The 26,457-nt window shown below is 38.1% G+C and overlaps 1 protein-coding gene across 1 annotated transcript in view; it reads right to left on the bottom strand.

Annotated features, from left to right (window-relative positions):
* LOC121381237 overlaps positions 1 to 22,808 on the bottom strand; it is a 47,535-nt gene extending 24,727 nt beyond the window's left edge. Inside the window, exon 1 of the mRNA XM_041510463.1 lies at positions 22,680 to 22,808. The gene's annotated coding sequence lies outside the window, so the exon portion shown is untranslated. The remainder of the gene's footprint in view (positions 1 to 22,679) is intronic.
* Positions 22,809 to 26,457: the final 3,649 nt, after the last annotated feature.

Here is a 26,457-nt window from a genome sequence, read left to right as displayed (position 1 = left end):
AGGAGAGAGAGGAGAGAGGAAGAATTAAAAATTTTAAATCGCTCTTAAAAATTTTTCTTTCAAATTGTTTTAATACAATGGCATATTTACTGTATAACTTGTTTTCTTTATAATCTCTCTCTCTCTCTCTCTCTCTCTCTCTCTCTCTCTCTCTCTCCTCTCTCTCTCTCTTCCGGCCCTCTCTCTCTCTCTCTCTCTCTCTCCGGCTCTCTCCTCTCTCTCTCTCCTCTCTCTCTCTCTCTCTCTCTCTCTCTCTCTCTCTCTCTCTCTCTCTCCGTCTCTCTCTCTCTCTCTCTCCGTCTCTCTCTCTCTCTCTCTCTCTCTCTCCGTATCTCTCTCCTCTCTCTCTCCTTCTCTCCTCCTCTCTCTCTCCTCTCCTCTCTCCCTCCTCACATCCTCGTCTCTCTCTTCCTCTCTCTCTCTCTCTCTCTCTCTCTCCTCTCTCTCTCTCTCTCTCTCTTCTCTCTCTCTCTCTCTCTCTCTCTTTTCTACAATGCCGAATTAACCATATGTTAAAGACGTAGACCCTAGTGTCAGCCAGAACCACTTCAGGTGTAGGAAAAGTAATATTCTAAATAATAAAATGTAAGTACTTATAACTGTAAATATCAAAAAGTTTCTCAATACTGTAAAATACTTCGTAGTGTTTAAAAACTAGGGTACGTCACTTTAAACACCAAACAGCACTGTCGTTAAACAGATATTTAATTCTATTCACCCATACCAAATAGCACTGTCGTTAAACAGATATTTAATTCTATTCACCCATACCAACTGTTAGTTAGAGAACCAACTGGGAATAAGAAGGAAATACTGTTAAAGGAAACATGACACGAGACCATATTATAGCTCATTTTAAAAGAAAAATGATATAAAAATAATATACAAATAACTTTATAACAATAAAATACGTGTAGTTAACTTAAAATGAAGAAATTACGCTAATCAGTATCAAAGTACGATTTATGCATATTTCTTCGTGAGCGTTCGGAAAAAAGGGAAGTGACGTCAGAGCCGCTGTACTCTTCCATTGTTGTTAACTGTTTATATATGGAGTAAGGGGCTTACGATCTTTTCAGTCCAACAGTGCCGTACTGCGCGGCCTTTGGGTGTAAAAATAAACAGTTTAAACGATCGGGATTGTCTTTTATGGTTTTTTCCAAAGGATTGTATCCGAAGAAAGACGCGTGTATTTTATCGCAAAAGAAAAGATTGGACACCAACACCGCATAGTACTTTGGTGTCCGCCTATTTATTACAGCCCGGGAGCCCGAACGTTACCCGGAGACAAAAACAGTACTCGGTTGCTAATGCCGAGGTGTACTTGTACATATTTGGCACAAAGATCACTCAGAGATGTATTTTATATGTTAAAACAAAATGTAGAATGTTTTATTTTATTTATTTTTTGGAAAAAAAGAGAGATTTTTCATGTTAGGGCTGTAGGCCTACATAACAAAAATCTGTATTCACCGTCCTAAGAAGGAAACGTCAACAAGTAATTAAATATGGCCTATACAAACAGGGATTTGGCATGAGGATCCTCTCAGTACGATGTATTTAAAATATGTTTTTTAAAAAACGTGTAGAAACCATAATAATTTTAAATAATGTTTTAATCTTCGGGCGGAATACATCACAAAAATGTTCCTCATCGCCCGAAGCCCCAAAGCAACACGAAGTCAATACAAAATAAACCACTACTGTCGGTTGTCGAAATAACTATTATGTTTTCATCCACGGGCTGACTTGGAGAATCGAGTGGTTGTTTTAGTTAATTGGTCTTTCTTTCCCGTGGCCTGCACATGTGATTCCTGATTGGCAGGTGTATATTGCAGGGTATCGCCCAGGTAAGTGATTCCCACGGTCTAGACATTACGTACAAATACGTGCCAGTTTTTTTTAAGATCACAGGGTATTGTGGCGTAACCTATCGCGACTATAGTTACAATGTTAATGGACATTATCATCCGCCCTGCTTCCTTACTGTAATAATGATGTAAAACCCTTGATTAAGTAGACTTTCCCATCTAAAATTACAAACTGACCAATTACGTAGTACCAAAGAAAAGAAATTATCACTTGGGTATCGTGAGTGGTCGTTTTTACGCTAACGCACCCTACCAATAGCCTAATAATATGGCTACTTTTTTATGAGAGAAAAATACTATAACCCCATTTCATTCTATTGATGCAACAAAAAATAGAAATATATTAGTTTAAAAGTTGATTATACTCTCAGTCATTTATGTTGTTTTACAAGCCAGGTTAATAAAGTGAAGCGCTTGTCGTAAATTAGAGCGTTGTTTACACTGTGCATACAGATTTCATTATGTACAGCCCGAACATAAAAAAATGCGATATTTTCTAAAAAAAAAAACCACAAAAAAATGTTTGTTCCTACATTATATTTTTTACTATTTAAATACATCATATCGAGGTGTATCTTTATGCTAAATATGACAGTATACACCTCGGCATTAGCATCCGAGTTTTGGTTTTGTCTCCGGGTTACTTTCGGGCTCCGGGCTGTTAAATTGGTCGACCGGTCTGGTCTTGGCACCATCAGTTTCTCCACCCTCCGACGTTTTTTCGCCTATCCGTTTTTTTTGTCATTTTTTTTTTCAGTATACATGTTGTAAGTAAATGTGTGTCTTTCTTATTTACTAACAGCTCATATTGATACGGCAAAACGTTTTGCGAACGAACACTCATTGTTTTGGTAAGCTGTGCAAGTCTTAGATTCTTTATGAGTGGTACGGACTAATGCTTTTAAGTGTAAGGCTTCAGATCAAGCGACGCGTCTCTGGACGTCACGGACCTCGTGATTGCCTGCTCATTAAGATCGGCAATTTCCGCTAAGAGCTCGTATCTGGGGTGCTTTTATGGACTAGATTTTAAGTAATTAATTTTTTATAATTTTTTTTTTTAGGTGATTCAATTTATCATTAATTGTACATGGTTGGTGCCAAATATGGTTTACGTGACATGTTTCCTTTAACAAACAATCACTTTGGATTTAGTGTTAATATAAATATTTATCAGTCTACAAATGATACAGATTATATTCTCAATTAGCTTAATAACAATAAATAATAAACACAGTGTGGCTGTCTTCCGTACAGGAGGATTTCCACCCTGTCCATCTCTCTGATTAATGAGCTGGCACAAACAAACCACTGTACGTGTACGCGTTAGCAGTGTCCTTGGCTGAAAACTATTAAACTCCTGGAAGACAAGAGCTCGTTGAAAGGTCCTGTGTCGTCAAGCACCCCTAGAGACCGCCCTACCATCGATTCTCCAGTTGCAAGGACAAGAATCAATTTGGAAATTACATTCATCCCCATAGATATACGATAAGGTGCTGGGTTGTGGCTATAATGCGACGATGTCGACCCTAAATGTTATGGTTCTCTGTGTGTTTGCGTTTTGTATATACATGTACATCTGATGTATGTTCTGGAGGGCGAGCGATCGCGGCCCCTGGATAGACTGGTTTTTGAGCCTAATGTTAAATGGTTGTAATGTGATAGAAGACTGTAGTACAAATCAAACTGTTTGGGGACGCTCGCCCTCCTGAACACAGAACCTGATTAGGGCCGTAGCCTGGATTGTTTCTCTCTGTCGGTGTGTGTGTGTGTGTGTGTGTGTGTGTGTGTGTGTGTGTGTGTATGTGTGTGTCTATGTTTGTGTGTGTGGATGTGTGTGTGTGTATGTGTGTGTGTCTGTGTGTGGATGTGTATGTGTATGCTTGTGTATGTGTGTCTGTCTCTTTGTGTGTATGTGTGTATGTGCTTGGGTGTGTATGTGTGTGTCTGTCTGTCTTTGTGTGTGTGTATGTGTGTGTGTGTGTGTGTGTGTCTCTCTCTCTTTCTCTCTCTCTCTCTCTCTCTGTCTCTATCTCTCTCTCTCTCACTCTGTGTGTGTGCGTCTCTCTCTCGCTCTCTCTCTCTCTCTCTCTCTCTCTCTCTCTCTCTCTCTCTCTCTCTCTCTCTCTCTCTCTCTCTCTCTCTCTCTCTCTCTCTCTCTGTGTGTGTGTGTGTGTGTGTGCAGACGAATTTTGCTCTTATACATAAAACTCCTTAAACAGTTAACCCTGTCTTTAAGTTTCTATTATTTTTTGCCGGATGTTTTTTTGTTTTTTTTATTGTGGTGGTGGTGGGGGAGGGGGGGGGTGCAACTGCCTCAACCGCTAGTTGATACATTGTTTAGTTTTCACAGAATGGGCGAAGTAATTGCATCAAATGCCATCTAATCTGAATGGCACGACCATTAACCAATCCAAAACTGTACCTCTACACAAAACAGAGTGCCGTCAAACTTGATTTATAAAGACGCATTTGGTGTTTTAATAGACCGGCCTCGGTGGCGTCGTGGCAGGCCATCGGTCTACAGGCTGGTAGGTACTGGGTTCGGATCCCAGTCGAGGCATGGGATTTTTAATCCAGATACCGATTCCAAACCCTGAGTGAGTGCTCCGCAAGGCTCAATGATCAGTGATCCATAACTGACGCCATATAACCGTAAATAAAATGTGCTGAGTGTGTCGTTAAATAAAACATTTCTTTCTTTGGTGTTTTAATAAGATCTAGTTACAGTCTTTGACCTGATCTGGAAACCCAAACCTTAATCCTGTCAGAGTTTTAAACAAACTGTCAAGTACCGTTTCCATTGCGTCTTCATACAAGTCATCAGTTATTTCCAGAAGTGCAAGTGGCAGAATCTGAGCATTGACCTGCCGTTGTCTTGTAGAAATCGTCACTAGTGACTCACCGCTGCCACCACAATTTAACGATTGTTATTGACTGAGGTTCTTGCCAGGTTAGGCTGTACTTCACTAGATATGGTCTGTGAGCAAGAAGTTTCATTTCCTTAAAACTACGTTTTTCAAAAATAACAAAATAACGGATAAATATAATATGTCTTTAAAAGAACTATCCTGGGCCCAGTTTCACAAAGCATCGTAAGCCTAGTTTTGTTCGTAAACGTAAATCTACGACTGAACCACGATTCTTATTACTACTAACAGAACACTAATATAGTTTGAAATACACATATTTCATTTTCTTTTGACCTTAATATGCTCCATCTTCCATAATGATGTAAGTTTCTACGTGGAATAGATTCCAAACACGTGTAAACGTATGACCGATATAACTGTTAGTCGCAGACGTAAATTTTACGATGTTTTGTGAAATGGACTCCCGAGTTTTTAAACCTAGCAAGACTTCCGTTTGTGCCCCCTCCCAACAAAATTCTGCTTTTTCTTTTCTTTTTCTTTTTAAAATTATTTCATATTTCATTTGACCATTGGAAGAAATAATAAAATAGTATGTACAACATTATTTTGGATACAAATCGATATTGAGATACTAAAACATTTCGATGTCCAGAAATGCATTCGTTTATATAGAGGTATTTATATTCTTATCAAGAAAATGTAAGTAAATTGTAATTTTAATAATGTAAAACTATTTTATTTGCCGAAACCTTTTAACATGGCTACAAATTCAGTATAGCCCCCTTAACGTACTTGGAGATTATCAATGAAAACATTGTTTTTAATGTTGTACTTCTATAGCAAAGTATCGACAAATCTATCTGTATCCATACCAGGCAATATGTTCATGTTTTACAGCGCTATAAAGCTTGGATATTCGATAATTTGTATTTATTTTATGGCGTGACTGGATATTATGAACATAGGTCAGAATTTTACTTTATTTGGGAAATATTCGTATCAAGAAGTTATTTATTGCCTCTGTTAATATTACGTTTTATGATGCGTTCGAATGTGATCGTAAAATATTACGGTTTCTACTTCCGACTTGAAATAGAATCGGAAACACTTTATAGTTCTTATTTCGGAAGAAAAATCAAGGAAACGCCTTAAATGTTTCATCGAAGACGATCAATCGATCAAAACTGTTAGGAGACTGTTTAATACTGTTTCGTGCATTTCAGTTGAACAAGTGACATAATTCATACGTGATATAAAGTTCAAACATTTAAGTCTATGAAATAGCAAAACATTATACAATTTAATTGGATGTATAGCAAAATTATTTTTAAAAGTTTTATTTAAAAACAAATATCACTTTGTGTTATTATTAGTGAAAATAACTAAATTCGTAAGTGAGATACATTGCTCTTGGCTATTTTGAGAGAACCGAATTTACTTTCTTACAAGTGCATCCGAGCGCAAACAAGTTTTAATTACGACAATCAATTTCCGAGCACACCCGAACGCAAAATTTCTCTGCAGAAAAATAGATTTAATGTTCAAATTAATGTTTATTTAACTGGGTGTATACTTATTCTAGACACAAATAGCCTTTAGATTTGTTTTTACAACATTTTCAGAAAATACATTTGATAATTACCTTTACAGAAAAAACTAATATTTTTATTTTTTTTGGAATTAAAATTTGTATGGTCACTTCATCTATTCTTTGTGTAACATAACACTTTTAGAATGTAGACATCTTAATTTTGTTTAATATAAAATCAGACAAAAATATTATGTAGACCAATATCAATGATATTCGTTTTACACGTTCGGATTGTTTAATCTCTCTGCAATATGTGAAAGTAATTATATCTGAAAACGGAGTTCGACAAATGTTTGAGAAAGTCACTAGCCCTCACAGAAACTTTGGCTAGTGTCCTATTTATTATAGTCATTCAGTTGATAGTTTTCACTAGCCGGGACCTAGGGCTAGTGGATTTTTCTAACCTTGCTGAAGATATTAATATCTATGACAATTAAGTTCAAATAAGGAGCGAGACGTAGCCCAGTGGTAAAGCGCTCGCTTGATACGCGGTCAGTGTGAGATCAATCCCCGTCGGTGGGCCCATTGGGCTATTTCTCTTTCCAGCCAGTGCACCACGACTGTTATATCAAAGGCCGTGGTATGTGTTATCCTGTCTGTGGGAAAGTGCATATAAAAGATCCCTTGCTGCATTGGGTAAGATGTAGCGAGTATCCTCTAATGAGTACGAGTCAGAATTACCAAATGTTTGACATCCAATAGCCGATGATTGATTATTGAATGTGCTCTAGTGGTGTCGTTAAACAAAAAAACTTTTTTAAAAATTCAAATAATGTTGATAAATCAATAGTGATGAACATTCGAGATCAAAACACGTTTCAAGTTCAGAGCAAATGTAAGTGACATTTATTGAGAAAATGAAGATTGCTGCTATAAATATCTTGTAGATTTGTTAAATGTAAAGTGATCCGCACATTTTCACATAGAAGAAGATCAAATACGAGTTTCCACAATTTATATCAGTACTGCTTCCGTGGGTTCATAGTTTGCTTAAAGCGGGTTTCTTTTTTAAAATGTTACCACTGTCAACACGAGCTATTGATTTGGTCTTGCGTGGTATTTGTCTATGACTTTGTGGAGTCTACAACAAGTCACGGAACCTGCAATTGGTGTAGAAAAACTGACACCATGAAACCATAGTAAGAAACAACCAAACATTCCCTGATTGCTGTTGATTGTAATGGTATTTCCCTGGTGCTTCGTTAACGTTTCAAGGTGGTAATGATGATGATGATGATGATGACGATCATTATGATGTTGATGATGACGATGATGATTGTGGTGATGATGATGGTGGTGATGATAATGATAATAATTGTGGTGATGATGATGATTATGGTAATGCTAATGATTATTGTGGTGATGATGATAGCGATGATGTGGTTGCTGATGATGATGACGATGGTGATAATGACGTTGATGATCATAATTTGATACCAAGTGATGTTCAAGTATGTTGTCCTGTACGCGTAACCCAGTTGCGTGTGCTACCCGAATAGAACTTTCCCGTAACGATGGCGGTCATGGTGCGTGACGTCAGGTGTGTGTGTGTGTGTGTGTGTGTGTGTGTGTGTGTGTGTGTGTCTGAACTAGTTTTATATCTATATTATTTTAGGGCCGTTATTTAAGTTTCTAAAGACAGTACTTGTAAACAGGCACTTGTAAACTATTTGGACGTTTCCACGGTTTTCAGGGTGGGAGGATAGGGTGGGGTTCTGCTAGGATTCTAAGCATGTGGTAATGCAATTCGAACCAAAGAGACAAAATGTTTTTGGTCTAGGCCGAGGTTTGCGAGACAGAAAAACATTGTGTCCCGCTGGTTGGAATGGTCTTATCTATATATCACTATTCGCTTCTTTTTCTTACCCTCATAATTATAAAAACAAAACATTTGTGAACTAAAAGCAATCTTCCAATTTGACATCACTGTAAACAATTTCACTATAAAGTTCAAAATTTCATTTCAATAACGTATTTTTATTATAAAAATAATACAACAAGAATCGGTAACTTCGCGAATAAATCGAGTTATTTCCATTGGAAGGTATTCTCATCATGGCGTTTGAAGAAATTCGCCTAGCGCTACGATCAGACAGATTTATCTGGCCCCGTGCGAACGCTGACACCCCACCCCCCCCCCCACCCCCCCTTGGACACATCCACCAGGAAATTCGTATCATGTGACCAATACAGATGTGCTTGAACCTTCTGTGGAAGGAAGGAAATATTTTATTTAACGACGAACTCAACGCATTTTATGTACGGTTATATGGCGTCGGACATATGGTTAATGACCACACAGATATTGATAGAGGAAACCCGCTGTCGTCACTTCATGGGCAACTCTTTTCGATTAGCAACTAAGGATCTTTTATATGGACCATCCCACAGACAGGATAGCATATACGATGGCCTTTGATATACCAGTCGCGGTGCACTGGCCGGAACGAGAAATAGATCAATGGGCCCACCGACGGGGATCGATCCTAGACAGACCGCGCATCAAGCGAGCGCTTTAGCACTGGCTACGTCCCGTACCCCGAACCTTCAGTGGATGCAAACACGTGTCAAACTGTTGCTTGGATGGTTGGTGGGTGGGTTGGGTGGGTGGGTTTTGGCAGTTGGTTAATTAACTGATTGATTGATTGAATGAAAAGATGACTAATTCAATGACCAATACAAGAATGTAATCACCATGCCAATCCCAGCAGAAGATATTGCACGACATGAAATGACTAAATCCTAAACATAGTTTTATTTATAAAGAACTGGGCCAAACTGACGTTTTTACGCCCAAATGATGAAAAAAAGCGACACCGATCATCGCACCAATTCTGTTTTTAGACAGATGTCCGTCACATCAGAAATTAGTTCACAAACTTGTATTTAAAACGAGAGCGACAAAAAACAAACAACCTTGCATAAAACACTGTATCATAAACGACGATATTATATTTGTGTTGATGTGATGTCATGAGATGTCAGATATGAGAATAAGCGGACTGAAAAGTATTTCGGTTAATAGTTTGTAAGGCATAAAAACAACAAAACCGTATGCATCCACTATATGCTCATTTAAAAAAAAAAAAAAATTATTTTATTATTGTGTGTGTGTCAGATGTTTTATTAGAGTTGGTTTGGGTTTAAAACTTAATAATATGTTTTTTATATGATTTTTGTTTTATATAGAATACCAGGTTACTACGTTTTGATATCGTGGTTATTTGGCGAGGTTTAGATAACGGTGAAGTTTTCCTGTTATACCGTTATCAAACCGAGCCAAATAACCACGATATCAAAACGTAGTAACCTGGTATTTGTTTTATCATGCAACCCCTTTCAAGTTATATTTTTTGTAATGTGTTTCAGTCAAAAGCGGTATAGAAATTCTTAGTCTTATAGTGCAGAAACTACTACCAGAAGTCGGTTAATAGCAGTTGCCCGAAAGCATCTTGGGAATGGCATAGCCAGCTTAAAAGTTATGTGTTTCCAAATTTTAAATAAAATACTTGGATTACATTTGAAAGTCTGCTGTGTCACAACATTACCATTTTTGTACCTTTTTCTGTGAAATAAACTCAAGTTTATGTGTTACCTGAAGAAGATCTACATCACTGACTGTGACGTCAGACGCTGTTCCAATGTAAACATAATTTGCAGGAAGCTACATACTTTTTTGTTTCAAAATGTTTAATTCATAATGCTGACTAGTTCCGAATTGGAGAATTGATATATAAGAGGTAATTTGACGTTACAGGAAGTGTAAATGTTCTATTTATTTATGCAGTTCAACAATTATTGCTGTCAATGGACGTTTGAAAAATGAGAAAACTGTCTGCCTGAAAATTGAGCAAACATCCGTCATCCTCATTTCCTACTGACATGATAACACTTCGAATTATCAGGTAGGGGTTATCAGGTGAATAGGAAGCATGGTTGCATGATAACATTTGTTATAGTTACATGCCAATATTAATCGTTTCACTTGTGACGCAAACAAACTATATACAGGTATCTATTATTGATATTTAGCTGCCTGTTAATTTAAAAAATCGGGTTCATTTAAACACAAAAATGCACCTCAAAATATCACAAATATAAAAACAGCGAAAAGTATATCTAGAAAATATAAAGTTTGTTTTGTTTAAAGACATTGATTAATTAACGATTGGCTACTGGGTGCCAGACATTTGTTAAGTATCACATGTAATCTTCAGAGGAAGCCCGCTATATTTTTCCGTTACTTGCAAGGTACATATATTGTGCACTTTTCCACAGACAGAACAGCACATACCATGGCCTTTGATATAATAATCGTGGTCACTGGGTGGGACGAAAAAGAAAAACTAATCAGAGAATGGATTTACCAGGAAGGTTCAGTTCTGTGAACAAAGCATATCAGGCGAATTTAACGAGAGAAAGTTGTTTGTTTATATACTAAGTCTTATTTTTGTGCTAATACCCAATTAAGATTCCATCATGATGTCCTAGGCACACACCTCAGCAATCTGGGCTGTCTGGCCAGGACGGTGGGTTAGAGATTTGTGAGAGAAAAGTCGGCCTAGTGGCTTTCAAGATACACATTAATCTGTTCAACTCGCTGAGTGTGAGCTATTACTGGGATGCGAACTCGGTACCTACCAGCCTTATATTATGTCCGTTGGCTTAACCATATATATATATATATATATATATATATAGAGAGAGAGAGAGAGAGAGAGAGAGAGAGAGAGAGAGAGAGAGAGAGAGAGAGAGAGAGAGAGAGAGAGAGAGAGAGAGAGAGAGAAAGAGAGAGAGACAGAGACAGAGAGGGGCATGTGTTTATGTTTTTAATCATCGACTGTTTGCCGACCTTGTAGAATGAGAGAAAAGCAGCTCCTCGTAATCATCGCCAGTTAGTGAGTGCAACGACTGAAATTAATCAAAAGGGATTGTCGGGATGGCTCGCTTCAATCTCTGTTTGTACTGTTTGCTTTCCAACACTTAGGAACCAATTATCCACGACATGTCTGTGGTCGTGTTGCATGGCTTTGTACAGAAAATGTGTGTTAACAAAAAGGATAATGTTGATTCGCACGTGATGCATTATTGTTTTTTGTTTTTTCTGTATTTAAAGATTTTGTGGAAAGCCATTTATTGTATAATTAATTTGAAAATATACTGAATAGTTTTATGAGCAACAGTATTTTGTGTAACAATCTAAACAGAGAGAGAGAGAGAGAGAGAGAGAGAGAGAGAGAGAGAGAGAGAGAGAGAGAGAGAGAGAGAGAGAGAGAGAGAGAGAGGGTGGTAAGAAAGAGAAGAGAGTGAGAAAGAAAGAGAAGGGTGAGAGAAAGAGAAAACGATAGGAGAAAAACAATTGTCACGCAACTAACATAAAATAAAACAAAACGGGAACAGTGAACGATGAAAACATGAAGTAAGAACTAGACATGTCCGTAATATTACGGCGACTTGGACTTGTTACTACTGCTAATAACTCGGCGGCTGGAGCCGACTTTCAGCGACCAATAAAAAGTGCCATTTAGATAAGGACCTGGCAGAAAAAGGCCGACAGCGAACACCAATAAACTGCTGTTCACAGGAATTTGACAGGGCTAATGTTGGTGATAAACCTAAAGCCATCGGTTTATATACATGTATTAATCTTTGTACTTATGAATAAGTATGTTCGATTGCAGTTCTTCAGCTTTCTAGGTTTCATGTCATGTTAGTGATAACACGGACATTTACTGCTTGCATCCTTTTGTACCAGACTGACATCCAGTATTTAATAATAATTAACTTTCTACTTTCCAGTTCTTACTACTTTTTGGAATGGTCATTAACTGAGAACGCATAGGCTGCAACCATCACACGGGCGTAGGAAGGTGCCAACAGTGTGCGCATGTGTGTGTGTGGGGGGGGGGGGGGAGGGTGTAGGGAGCACACACACATATATCTATAAATACATGTATAAATATATAAAAACCATCGCTGGTGCTACAAAGTGTGGGGGAAGCACATGCCCCTTTGCCCTCCCCCGCCGCTTCTTACGCCAGTGCATCATTAAACTATTTTCGTTGCTGTGTTAAGATGACTTTCCCCACACAGGACATCACTGGATATACCAGTCATGGGGCACTGCTTGGATAGGAAAACAAAAAACCAAACCAAAGGGTGCACTGGGATGATTCGATCATACGACCAAAGGAACCCAGACGTTCGCTCTGCCGACTGTGGTAGAACACGATCATCATCTGTGATCAAGTGCAATGTAAAAGGTTCCTTTTAGGTTTTAATCACACGCTCTGGCACATCTTTTACACTGGCCAGATGTTTGAAAATTACGTAATGGACGCTGATGAAAAAAATGCATTGACGAAAACATTCATTGCTTTGAATTATGCCTCATTTCGTTTCCCTTGTGTCTTCAGGCAGCAGTGCTTGTGAGTTGATGCGTAATAACCGTACTCCATGCAATTCAATACAATTTCTATGTCAGCATATATTCTGTGAAAATAATACGCCGCCATCGAGAGGGTCATGTGACTACTCATTTTAGGGAGCGCTCTCAACAGTTAATGACAAGTACCGTGTAAACAAAATCAACATAGATCGACCACGAAATGTTTCTGTTAGCAGCCTTCATGCCCGAGCATCGCCTCGTGTTAATTTTATACAAATGCACAATTTCACTTGCGCAGTTATCAGTTTGTACTACGCACATATAACAACATCAAACCAATGGGTTATTTAAATGCTACAGAGGTCAACCTACGTGTACATACAATCATCAAAGAAAGATTATTAAAAAAACCATATCACAATTTTGTCGTATTGTTTTTTAAAATGAGGAATTATTTCCTAAACCGGTCTATATTAAAGGGACATACCCTAGTTTCAACGCGTGTAAATTAACACTAACTTTAGTTAATCTATAAACCTGTAACACATTTGGATAAAGTTACAATTGAGTAAAACATGAGTCTGTGACTTTGAAATGGTGAAATACCCTCTAAAAATAGACTAAAACTTGACTCTATAACTGTTACTTCTCAGACGCACGTGCGTTTTTAAAAATATGAGAAATGCATTTTGTGATTTTAAAAACACCAGGATGAACAAAACCACTTCGAATGTACGGAAATTAATAATCTAAACCTTAAAATCTAAGTAAAGTATGATTTCAGTTATCAAAAATAGCTATGATAGTAAAAAATATGCCTTAGTGTTTATAAAGTAGGGTATGCCCCTTTAAGCTGCTACAAGTAACGACACGACACATGGTGGCGTGGTACCTAGAGAGTGACGTTGTTGAAGTGATGGAGTTGACGCGACTTCGTTATATTGAAACTGTCAGATGCACCACTCAGATTACGTAGCGTAGTGAAACACCACTGGTACGTCGGTGCAAAATGGTTTAAAAGGTCAAGCCAGAAACGCTATTATAATAACAGGTCTCGGTGGATGTGGTCTAAAAGGTGAATACGACAATGGTAAGGCGCAACTTCCATGTGTCCATATTATTTATAGGTATCTATAATCCATAATGCATGATGCATAGAGTGATGGGTTAAGTAGGCGCACGCGGAGAAATATATTTAACCAGTCGTGTTGTCGGGGGGGGGGGGGGGGGGGGGGGGTCTGAAATACACTAAGTGCCTTGTGCGAGGACGCGAATCACCCGAGTTCTGTATGGGGATCCGAGAGTTTGTTCCCCCGTGAAATTCTGAAATACAGATGGCCTGAAACGCAATTTCGTCACAAACTGAAATATCAACATGAATATTTTTCAGACAGGAGGAAGGGGTCTAAGAACCCCCCTTCCATGGTCTTATTGGCTTCAAGCCCATAAAATCCCCTTACGACCACTGTTGTAACCTATTTAATTTGCATACAAAGTTATTTTTGCAGATTTGGCCTACGCCGTACGCATTACGAATTACGGATAACGTATACGGATGCAAGTGTGGCTAAAATTGCTTGATAACGTTTTAATAAAAATAAACACACTGTGTATATATATATATATATATATATATATATATATATATATATATATATATATATATATATATATATATATATATATATATATATATATATATATACTATAAGTCTATAAGCACCCCTCCCCACCCTTACGGTAATGCAGAACAAAATGGGCTGGGGTGCAGTATTCTGTTTGTTGGGGATATAACGGGAATCATCTGTAATTAACTTAGTTCCACACACAAATTGTATGAAGTTTAGGACCTTGTAGTTCAGATTAAATTATTAACTACAAGGGGGCAGTACGTAGTGTTAAAGCGCGGTCGGTTTGGGATCGATCCCCGTCGGTGGGCCCATTTGGGATATTTCTCGTTCCAGCCAGTGCACCACGACTGGTATATCAACGGCCGTGGCATGTGCTATTCTGTCAGTGGGATGGTGCATATAAAAGATACCTTGCTACTAATGGAAACATGTAGCGTGTTTCCTCTCTAAGACTACATGTCAGAATTACCAAATGTTTGACATCCAATAGCCGATGATTAATAAATTAATGTGCTCCAGTGGTGTCGTAAAACAAAACAACCGTTTTTGTTGTTTTTTACTGACTACAACACTTTATGACAAGTCATGTCACATATCTCACCAATGGCAGACGTGGCCGTATTGGTATATCAAAGGCCGTGGTATGTGCTGTCATGTCTGTGGGATTGTGCATATTAAAGATGGTTTGCTGCTGGTGAAAACAAAATGTAGCGGGTTTCCTCTGTAGACTACGAGTCAAAATTACCAAATGTTTGACATCCAGCAGCTGATCGTTAATAAATCAATGTGCTCTAGTGGTGTCGATAAACAAACGAAACATTAACTTTTTAACTTTAACAAACATGTCTCTTAGAAAGCACATCAAGCTGTGTAGTTGGCTGATCAGACTGGGACACGAAGACAACTGATGGGTTGTTTATACAGTAATCACTATTTCACCTTGAACCCTGAATGGCATTAAAGTCGCAGAACCAATTTTCAACCCGTTAAAATGGACACCACTTTTGGTTAATCTAGCACATTGATGTATTAATCATCGGCTATTGGATGTCAAACATTTGGTAATTTTGACATATAGTAATAGAGAGGAAACCCGCTAAAAAAAATTTCATCATTAGCAAGGGATCTGTTATATGCACCATCCCATAGACAGGATAGCACATACCACGGCCTTTGATATGCCAGTCGTGGTGCACTGGCTAGAACGAGAAATAGCATAGTGGGCCCACCGACGGGAATCGACCCTAAACCTAGTGAGCGTAACACGTGGATAAAGTTACAACGGATTGAAATACCCTTTAAAGAGCTATACCCTAGTTTTTAAACACTAACGCATATGTTTGACTACTGTAACCGTTTTTCATAACTTAAATCATACTTTACTTAGATTTTATTGTTTAGATTATCAATTCCGTACATTCGAAGTGTTATTGGTCATCCTGTTTTACAAAATATTACAAAAATGCCTTTCGTGGCATCAGAAACACCATGATGTCCAGAAACACTTCGAATGTACGGAAAAGGATGATCTAAACAAACATGTTTAATGAATGTCTGATTTTAATTTTAAAAACCACCAACAACACGGCTCTAATAGTGAAAAGTACACCGTAGTGTATAACAACTAGAGTCTGTCATTAGAACGTTCCTGTTGATGTGAAATTAAGGTTCAAGTACGCCAACGCTGGGCATAACCTCTGACTTCCTCGGTGACCAAGTCCAGAACAGAACTATTTCATCGAGATTTCCTTTAGAATGATTTCCCCTGTTTATTAATTTGACACTATCTATTGAATTTCGACCCGAGAGATTTCCCATGCGGTTTCCAAAGGTCTTTAAATTGTGATCAGTGGGTTAAGGGTGCAACACGATTAAATGAAAATATTTCACACTTAGCCTCTGTATTATGATACTTTCCGAGGCTAAAACAAGTGTGAATGCCAAGGCGGATTTAATTACCATCACAAAAGGTTGGACAAGGCAAAGGGAGAATTTTTTTACTAATTCATACTATCCACGAAGGAGTTTAAAATAACTTACCTTAAAAATAAATTCACCATACCTAAACTATGCTGAAGATAGGAAAATGTGCCGCCTACCTCTACACACACACACAAGAAATAATGTTTGGTCTTGGTTTGTTTAATAAGCGGGACATAACCCAGTGGTAAAACACTTGCTTGATGCGCGGTCGGTGTGGGATCGATTCCCGTCGTTGGGCCCATTTGGCTATTTCTCGTTCCAGCCAGTGCTCACAACTGGTATATCAAAGGCCGTAGTATGTGCTATTCTTGTCTGTGGGATAATGCATATAAATGATCTCTTGCTAATAATGGGGAAAATGTAGCAGGTTTCCTCTCTAAGAATATAAATCAAAATTACCAAATGTTTGACATCCAATAGCCGATGATTAATAAATCATTGTTCTTAAGTGGTGTCGTTAAACAAAACAAACTTTTTGGTTTGTTTAACAGACCACTGGCTGAAATTGTTACTTTGAGAGGATATCTGTATTACAATACAATTATTCTGGCGGATCTGTAAGGACTTTTTGGTTTGTTTAACAGACCACTGGCTGAAATTGTTACTTTGAGAGGATATCTGTATTACAATACAATTATTCTGGCGGATCTGTAAGGACTTTTTGGTTTGTTTAACAGACCACTGGCTGAAATTGTTACTTTGAGAGGATATCTGTATTACAATACAATTATTCTGGCGGATCTGTAAGGACTTTTTGGTTTGTTTAACAGACCACTGGCTGAAATTGTTACTTTGAGAGGATATCTGTATTACAATACAATTATTCTGGCGGATCTGTAAGGACTTTTTGGTTTGTTTAACAGACCACTGGCTGAAATTGTTACTTTGAGAGGATATCTGTATTACAATACAATTATTCTGGCGGATCTGTAAGGACTTTTGGTTTGTTTAACAGACCACTGGCTGAAATTGTTACTTTGAGAGGATATCTGTATTACAATACAATTATTCTGGCGAATCTGTAAGGACTTTTTGGTTTGTTTAACAGACCACTGGCTGAAATTGTTACTTTGAGAGGATATCTGTATTACAATACAATTATTCTGGCGGATCTGTAAGGACTTTTTGGTTTGTTTAACAGACCACTGGCTGAAATTGTTACTTTGAGAGGATATCTGTATTACAATACAATTATTCTGGCGGATCTGTAAGGACTTTTGGTTTGTTTAACAGACCACTGGCTGAAATTGTTACTTTGAGAGGATATCTGTATTACAATACAATTATTCTGGCGGATCTGTAAGGACTTTTTGGTTTGTTTAACAGACCACTGGCTGAAATTGTTACTTTGAGAGGATATCTGTATTACAATACAATTATTCTGGCGAATCTGTAAGGACTTTTTGGTTTGTTTAACAGACCACTGGCTGAAATTGTTACTTTGAGAGGATATCTGTATTACAATACAATTATTCTGGCGGATCTGTAAGGACATTTTGTTAATAATGCAAACAATGACAACAATTCTTATTAATTGTTGTTCAATGGTAGTTGTTCAATGTCTCAGTAGCTCGCTTCTGATGCATACGATGGGTCGTAGAATTAGCCTTCCTCAATGAATAGTTAGACCCGTTTGTGTTTTTCAGTTACAACCAGGACTTAAGATTAATCAGGTGTGTAGCGGCAAATAATTATTGTAATTACCAATGTGAGACACGCAATAGGCAGAAATTACAATGTGGTGTGGTATTGCTAGTCGTTAAAATACACTGACAGAAAGAATGTTCGTCACTATCAGCATCGTAGAGTCTGTATAAAATACAACGATGGAATATGGGACTGAATGTCAGTAATGTGAGATTCAATGTTAGTAACACGGTAAAACCCTGACAGCATGATTTACATTTCAAGATGTATCAAACAACATTCAGACACATTACAATGTGTAACAAGAAGACAATTCAAATACACAATTAACATACATGACATGAACAGGCGTCGTCATAGAAGTATCTATAATTAACATAGAACACGAGATATGCAAACAAAATAGCTAAAATGTGCGAAAAAAACATCTGTTCACAAGACTAGACAATCTTTTAATAAATATAGCTAGGTTTTTTTTTAATAATGGTGCATTACATAATGACAGCATACCTTTCATTTTAAAAACCCTAGGTTTAATTCTATAATATTGTTTTATATATTTTTTTCTAATGTTTTCAATATTATCATTTTTACAATTGAAAGAATAATGATATTCATCTCCAATATCAGTATTACAAAGTTTGCATATTCTATTTTCTCTAGGAACATTAAACCATCTGCCAGTTTCAATTGGTAATCTTAAATTTGACGTACGCAATTTAGTTATCCAGCATCTATTTTGGTACGATAATCTCGACAAATAGGTTTCGAAGTAAAATTCTGTTTTAAATAATGTATAAAATGGACTTCTAGAAGAGTTTGTAATGTCCGAAAACCACTGTTGTATAACCATGGTTGAAGGTTTTGGTTGCAGTCAGTGAATCAGCCAGTCGCCAGTCAGTCAGCCAGCCAGTCAGCCAGCCAGCCAGTCAGCCAGCCGTTCCTGTTAGTGTTGGTGTGATCCCTTATTTGTTTTCATCAATGTAGAATTATTTATAGGATATTAAACGAGCTTCCATTTCGTATTACGTTTATGTCCCGAGTGAAATATTTTCAGCTAAAGCTCGAGACAATGAAAATTATTTCACGAGCGACATAAAAATTATACGAAATGATAGCGAGTTTAATATCTTATTTATTGCCCATAATCGATCTTAATTTATATCACTCAAAGTGTTTGGTTGATGTTCCTGTAAGGTTGTAGTGTGTCTATCGAATACGTCACGAAGTGTTACGTCCCACTTGGCGTTCTAGTGGGACGTATCACTTTTATATGTACCAAGATATTTTTAACCATATGGGTAATACATTCTTTTCTTTGCCTTTGAGCGCAGTACCCACCTTAAAATAACTCAATCAATCAATCAATCAACCACTTGACTCGTGCTTACAATCACTGAAGATTCAAGCACGACTGTCTTTGACACATTCTCCGAGATTCCCCGGTGGATGTGTCCCAGATACAGAGGGAATAACTAAAAAAGGGACAGTGAAGACGGACTTACAAGGTGAGGGTCTGAATTACTGCGAATCCTTACACCGCAGCGAGCAACAGTCGCACAGTCGGCGGAGGGTATTTGAGGGGGCGGAGGTGGGGGTGACTGGGAGTGGGATTGACAGTGTGACCGGGGCTTGAGGCCGGGGATTACTACGATTAAGTACGGATAAATACGGTTTAAGTGCGGATTATTACATTCTTCTACGGATCATTAATGATGTACTGCGGTTGCTCGATCCGTGATGTTCAAATTTTTAATGGATATATATACAAGTACTACTACGATTGATCACGGATTTAATACGGACAGCTACGGACCTCTACGGACCACAACGGATTGTCACGAATGATGCCGGATCGTATCCGTGGCTAACCCGGCGTCCTGATCCTTGACAGTGTGACCGGGGCTAGCGAGAAAAACTCGTTAATCATCCACAGGTCTTTTCTCGTGCCCTATAACAGTACATGACTGATATTACATTACCGGATTTGACTCAGGTAATTCATCTTCCACTAACCCGTAAAAGAGTTCAGTGCTTTCGTTATCTTCGACAATTTCTCATTGTCTTAAATTTCAGACAGAAAGACGACGAAGAAGACGAAAAAAAAAAGAAAAAAGAGATAGTTGATGAAATTTGTTGTTCGAATTTTCGCCATGGACGACCGACTAAGGGGTTCGGCGACGAATCGTGTTGTAAAATCATATATTAAGGCGGCGTGACACGATGTGAGTGCTTCGTACGAGAATACCGATTGCATCACGACCGATGGAATTACAAATGTTAAAGGCATACTGTCACAGATTTAAGGACCTTATTTCTCTAAAAATGAATAATAAATCAAAATTACATTAACTTTTACAGACCAAATCTAGCTATTGCATCACTTTAACTACAACATGACGGAGTGAAATCCATGTCAACTCTCTGAGCAATGTTAATTTCTGAATTATGGACCATTGCCATAATTCAATTATTTTTATAAAATATCATTAATAAGTGGAGTATGGTGGTTACGTAGATGGTTGAATAAAGTACATTTAGGGACAAATCAAATATATATATATTTTTAAGTAATACTTTGTTAGGCCATGTAATAGGTCAGTGGTCTGTGACAATATGCCTTTAACTTGTCACAATCAGCTATTCTCGTATCGTGTGGCGGCGCCTTTGTATTAAAGTTTAGTTTTGTTTAACGACACCACTGGGAGCACATTGATTTATCGGCTATTGTATGTAAAACATTTGGTAATTTTGACACATAGACTTAGAGAGAAAACCCGCTATATTTTTCCATTAGTAGCAAGGGCTTTTTTTATGTGCACCATTACACAAACACGACAACACACCACGGGCGTTCATATACCAGTCGTGGTGCACTGGCTAGAACGAGAAATAGCCCAATGGGCCCTCCGGCGCGACGACAAATCTAGTCGTAGAAATCATACATTAAGGCGTCGCCGAATGATACGAATACCAACTGCATAGCAACCGATGAAATCGCAATGCTACCTTGTCACAATCGGGGGCGGGATGTAGCCGTGGTAAAGCGTTCGCTTGATGCGCGGTTGGTCTAGGATCGATCCTCGTTGATGGACCCATTGGTCTATTTCTCGTTCCATCCAGCGATCCACAACTGGTTGAACAAAGGCCGTGGTATGCACTATCCTGTCTGTGAGATGGTGCATATAAAAGATCCCTTGCTGCTAATCGAAAAGAGTAGCCCATGAAGTGTCGACAGCGGGTTTCCTCTCTCAATATTTTTGTGGTCCTTAACCATATGTCCGACGCCATATAACCGTAAATAAAATGTGTTGAGTGCATCGTTAAATAAGACATTTCCTTCCTTGTCACAATCGCCTATTATTCTGGCTATTCTCGCGCAAGGCACACGTACAGTGTGGTGTTGCCTTTATATTATATTAAGATTCTTCCACAATTGTTTGGAGCCGTTTTCTCATACAACGCGGTTTTTGAAAACATTATTACTGATCAGCAAAGAATCGATTTTTTTTCCTACATCCGATTTCTGCGATCCGCGCCATCACCTCGCTAAAAAAACCCACTAACAACTACAGAATAAAAACAAAAACAATAACACAAAAAATACCCCCCACCCCTCCCCAACCCCCCCCCCCCCCCCCCCCCAAAATCCCACACGCGCCCATGGGGAAACAGCTCTTACATAGAAGTAGATGAAAAGCTCAGTGATTAATAGTTTATGCCTGGTGGGTCTTGGGGGCGGTGTCGGGAGGGGTGGGGGAGATTTTGATTACTGTGTCATTAAGGTTCACGCACGGCCAACACGGCAACACGGGTCCAATTGTTGTCATCGCCCGCCGCTGCATCCGGGCTGGTGGGTCTGTTACATTTATTCACTATGTATACTTGGTTAATTCAAATTTTATCTTGTGGGTAGTAGGAACTTGTCCTGACTTCCCCCCCCCCCCTCGCTCTACCCTGTGTGACCTATTCTGAAACAGCCGATAGCGTATGTAGGGTTAATGGTTAGAGAGTTGGTTAGATTTGTTTCGGCAGATTAAATTTCGATCAAATGCTATTTAAGTCAAAGAACAATTAAATCTAAAATGGCCGCCCAATAGCAGATGCTCTTAAAATCCATGTACACTAGTGATGTCGTTAAACAAAACAAACTAACTTTTTAAACTATGTTCTGTAACCAGTCAGTATTTTCTAGACGTTTTACAATAGCCCGTGTTATCGTGCACTAGCTTACACATTTTGAATAAAGTTATTATAGCCATTTATGAGAAATCGTCAAATTAAAAAAGAAAAGAAAAAAACAAACAAACAAAACAAACAAACAAAAAACAAAACAACAACAACAACAAAAAACAACAACAAAAAAACCCAGACAAACTAAAACAAAACATAAACAAAAACATATCCTCCCCAAGAAAAAAAACCCTCTTCAAAACTGGTCATACAGCAAAATAGTGTTTAATTGAAAGTGGTCATAATAACAACAACAACAACAACAACAACAACAAAAACAACAACAATAATAAATTTAATATATTTTATATACTAAAATCATCATAATTATTGTTATTAATATAATTATTATTATTATTAATATTATTATTATTATTATTATAAAAAAACTTCTTCATATCTTTATTTACAACAGTCAACACAAAAACAACAGCAACATCAAAATCCTGACGAAGTTTAACTTACCAAAGAAAAAATACAAGAGTATCCAGAGATGGTACTGACCGGAACGGGTCGACGGAATGTGTCTTACTATAGGCAGGGAAAACTCCAGGTATTTCAGTATTTATAGAGGCGCACATGACAAGACCGCAGTCTGTGACGTCATCCAACAGACACGCCTTTCTCTACGGTTGGTCACGACAACTCTTTGAGTGCCGGGGCGGACCCTGCAGAAATTGCGAATGACATCGTGGTAACTCCTATTTACTGCAATGTCAAAGAATTGCAAAGCCCGAGTATTTGATGAAATCAATACAAATGCAGAAGATAATAGCTTTGTTGGGCGAGAAGAAGTTATCGACTGGATTTGTAAGCAAGAGGCAACGCCGTTTTGGTACAAGATGTGAGAAGACATAATAGTCGAATAGGATGTTGAATGCTACAAAAAGGGGAACCCAATATTAGTTTTATAGGAGCTGTAAATTGTGAAACGAAGCCATACGAGTTTGAAGGACACGGGGGTAATTTTTTAAAAGATATAACAAATGTGAGATGACTTGCAAAAGCACTACGTAAAGTTCGAAACATTAATATCTTGGAAGTGCTTATGACGAACTGGCGAAACTAAGCTTTCAGATATCAGGGATTAATGTAAAGATTTAAGGAGCAAGAAGGTAGTCCTTGTAAGAAAGGATATGCGAAGGCGTAATCATCACCATATAAATTGTCAAATACTTTAAAGAAAACAGCAATCTTATTTCACTGGGGAATTCGAAGAGTCAGTTAGGGAATTACTAAAATTAAGACGTAAAACAAAAGCTTCACAATTTGAGAACACTATTGGTGTGTAACATAATATGACATTAAAGCATAAGTCGTATGGAATGTAGCCTTAAAGGTCCTATGTTAAAGTTGAAACTTCAATATTTCGTTATTTTCACATTTATTTGTAATAAATAAATACAAATTAATCGACCCCACACAACATATTTCCACAATTTTAAAACGTCTTGCGCTGACGACAAGAGGGTTTCCCGAATAATATGTAGCTAAATATAGCATGTCCATCTTTGTTTCTTTGTCAGTGACCGGAAATAATTGTGGGTACATTTAGTGTGTTGAATGTGTACGTATAAAACAGTAACGTCACTAGTTATTGCATTTGACACACTCTTTAGATTCCCTAAGAAATATTTTTTGTTCTACTAGTAAATGGAATTATTTGGGTGTAATGTTTTATAGGCATGTAGCTGAAGGTATACACTTCATCTTTTAAAAAATGTAGATACATGTATATATATTTAGCGGGAACCGCCATTATTGCAACTTCGACATAGCACCTTTTATGCGTTCAATAGTTCTAGTGCAGCTAATCAACTTCGACATAGCACCTTTAATGCGTTCAGTAGTTCTAGTGCAGCTAAACAACTTCACATAGCACCTTTAATGCGTTCAGTAGTTCTAGTGCAGCTAATCAACTTCGACATAGCACCTTTAATGCGTTCAGTAGTTCTAGTGCAGCTAATCAACTTCACATTGCACCTTTAATGCGTTCAGTAGTTCTAGTGCAGCTAATCAACTTCGACATAGCACCTTTAATGCGTTCAGTAGTTCTAGTGCAGCTAATCAACTGGAACAAAAGTTATACTCAATGTACTAAATGATTTCTATAAAGACTAAAGGACGGACTAATGACGATAACACAATGAACCTTAAACATTGAGGCTGCAAGTCCAGGCATGCATGTTTGAAGGTCATAAAACATTAGAACGTTCAGTGAAAACAGTTTGTTTGTTTTGTTTAACGACATCACTAGAGTACATTGATTTATTAATCATCGGCTACTAGATGTCAAACATTTTGACATATAGGTCTTGGAAAGGAAACCGTCTGCATTTCATTCATTAGTAGCATGGGATTATTTATATGTACCATCCCACGGACAGATAGCACATTCCATAGCCTTTGCTATACCAGTCGTGAGGCACTGTTCGGGATGGGGACATTCCTTTTTTTATTACAGAATGAAAATGTGTTCTGTTAGTAGCTAGGGATCTTTTATATGCACCATCCCACAGACAGGATAACACATACCACGGCCTTTGACATACCAGTCGTAGTGCACTGACTGGTACGATAAATAGCCAAATGGGCTCACCAACGGGGATCGATCCCAAACCGACCGCGCATCAAGCGAACGCTTTACCACTGGGCTGCGCCCCGCCCCGTTCAGTGAAAACAGACACATTCGTCTATGTTACTTAAGTAAAACGTGCGTTTTTGGACGGAATGCAGCGAAATTGCAGGCTAAGTCATGTTTAAAATTCACAACACTAGACATTCAAATTACACACCTTTGCATTTACATCCAGCGAGCAAGGAGGCCGAATGTACCTGGAAGTGTGTTACGCCCTGAACATCGCAACTCCAGGCCTAATCACCCGTCTGTTAAATGGAATGATTCAGATTTGAAGTAATTCACGATTCTCTCAGTTCATTGCCGAAGACAATTTTGAGGTATTGAGCAGCCATCTTGGATTATTGTTTCGGGAAGTATAAAAAAATATTCTAGACCCCAGAAACACATTTTGAGGCCAAGAAAACGTAAAAACCTTATTTTACAAGATAATATTATCTTGCCTTAAATATGTTAGTTTTTTTTTACCTCCATACTGAATTTATGCCGCCATCTTGAATTTTCCAAAATAGATGTTCACCATGAAAGGTTTCTCAGTGACCCCAAAACCCCTAAACATTACCTATTACAAGACACATCCCAAGCAGAGCAATCATCATAGAGCAAAAGTCCACATTTTCTGTACCCAGAGGGAGTTTTTGCGGGGGTAGAGGGGATACACCGATCACAAAAATCTAAAATGTTTATGTTCATAACTAAGTATGGTATCTCCATATTTTAAGTGGAGAACACTCCAAATTCTGTAAATAACATCTACCACTATATAGACCATAATATGGTACCTTGAATCTTGCGGGCCTCACCTTATTTGGGCATATCTTCATACTAGTCCGATACATTGTTTTCGACCGATCCGTCCTAATTGAGGGCACAATCAGCAGAATAAATTAAAATACCTTTAGCTTAATCACTCAGGTAATAGTAAGTGGTCTTTTTCTCGTTCCAGCTAGTGCTCCACAACTGGTATCACAAAGACCGTTGTATATACTATCCTGTCTGTGGGATGGTGCATATAAAAGATCCCTTGCTGCTAATCGAAAAAGAAGTGAAGTGGCGGCAGAGGGTTTCCTCTCTCAATATCTGTGTGGTCCTTAACCATATGTCTGAAGCCACATAACCGTCAATAAAATGTGTTGTGTGCAACATGGATGCGTCGTAAAGTAAAACATGTCCTTCCTTTCTTCCTTCATTCGGACTGCCCGTGCTCCCTTCAACTCGCCAGTGTGTGCGACTCTCCTTTTTCTTCCCCGAAAGCCTGTCCAGTCTCGGACGAAGGAGCTGGCAGTGATCAGACCCTACGTCCAAGACAGGCGTGCACTATAACAGCGTGTTCAAAATGTGCACGTAAAACCAATTGACTTGACTTGACTTGACTTGACTTGAATTGACCTGACTTGACCTGACTTGACTTCATTCTGAAAAGGCATTCCTGTCGACTACCTCTTCAACCAGAAAAAAAACCCTTAAAGTCTGTTTTGTTTCACGACACCACTAGAGCACATTGATTTACTAATCATCGGCTATTGGATGTCAAACATTTGGTAATTCTGACAGTCGAAAACCCCTACATTTTCCCCCAGAGACGTGATAGCACATACCACGGCC

Source organism: Gigantopelta aegis, chromosome 9, assembly GCF_016097555.1.
Source record: "Gigantopelta aegis isolate Gae_Host chromosome 9, Gae_host_genome, whole genome shotgun sequence".
Lineage (NCBI taxonomy): Eukaryota > Metazoa > Mollusca > Gastropoda > Neomphalida > Peltospiridae > Gigantopelta > Gigantopelta aegis.
This window is presented reverse-complemented; position numbering and strand designations above follow the sequence as displayed.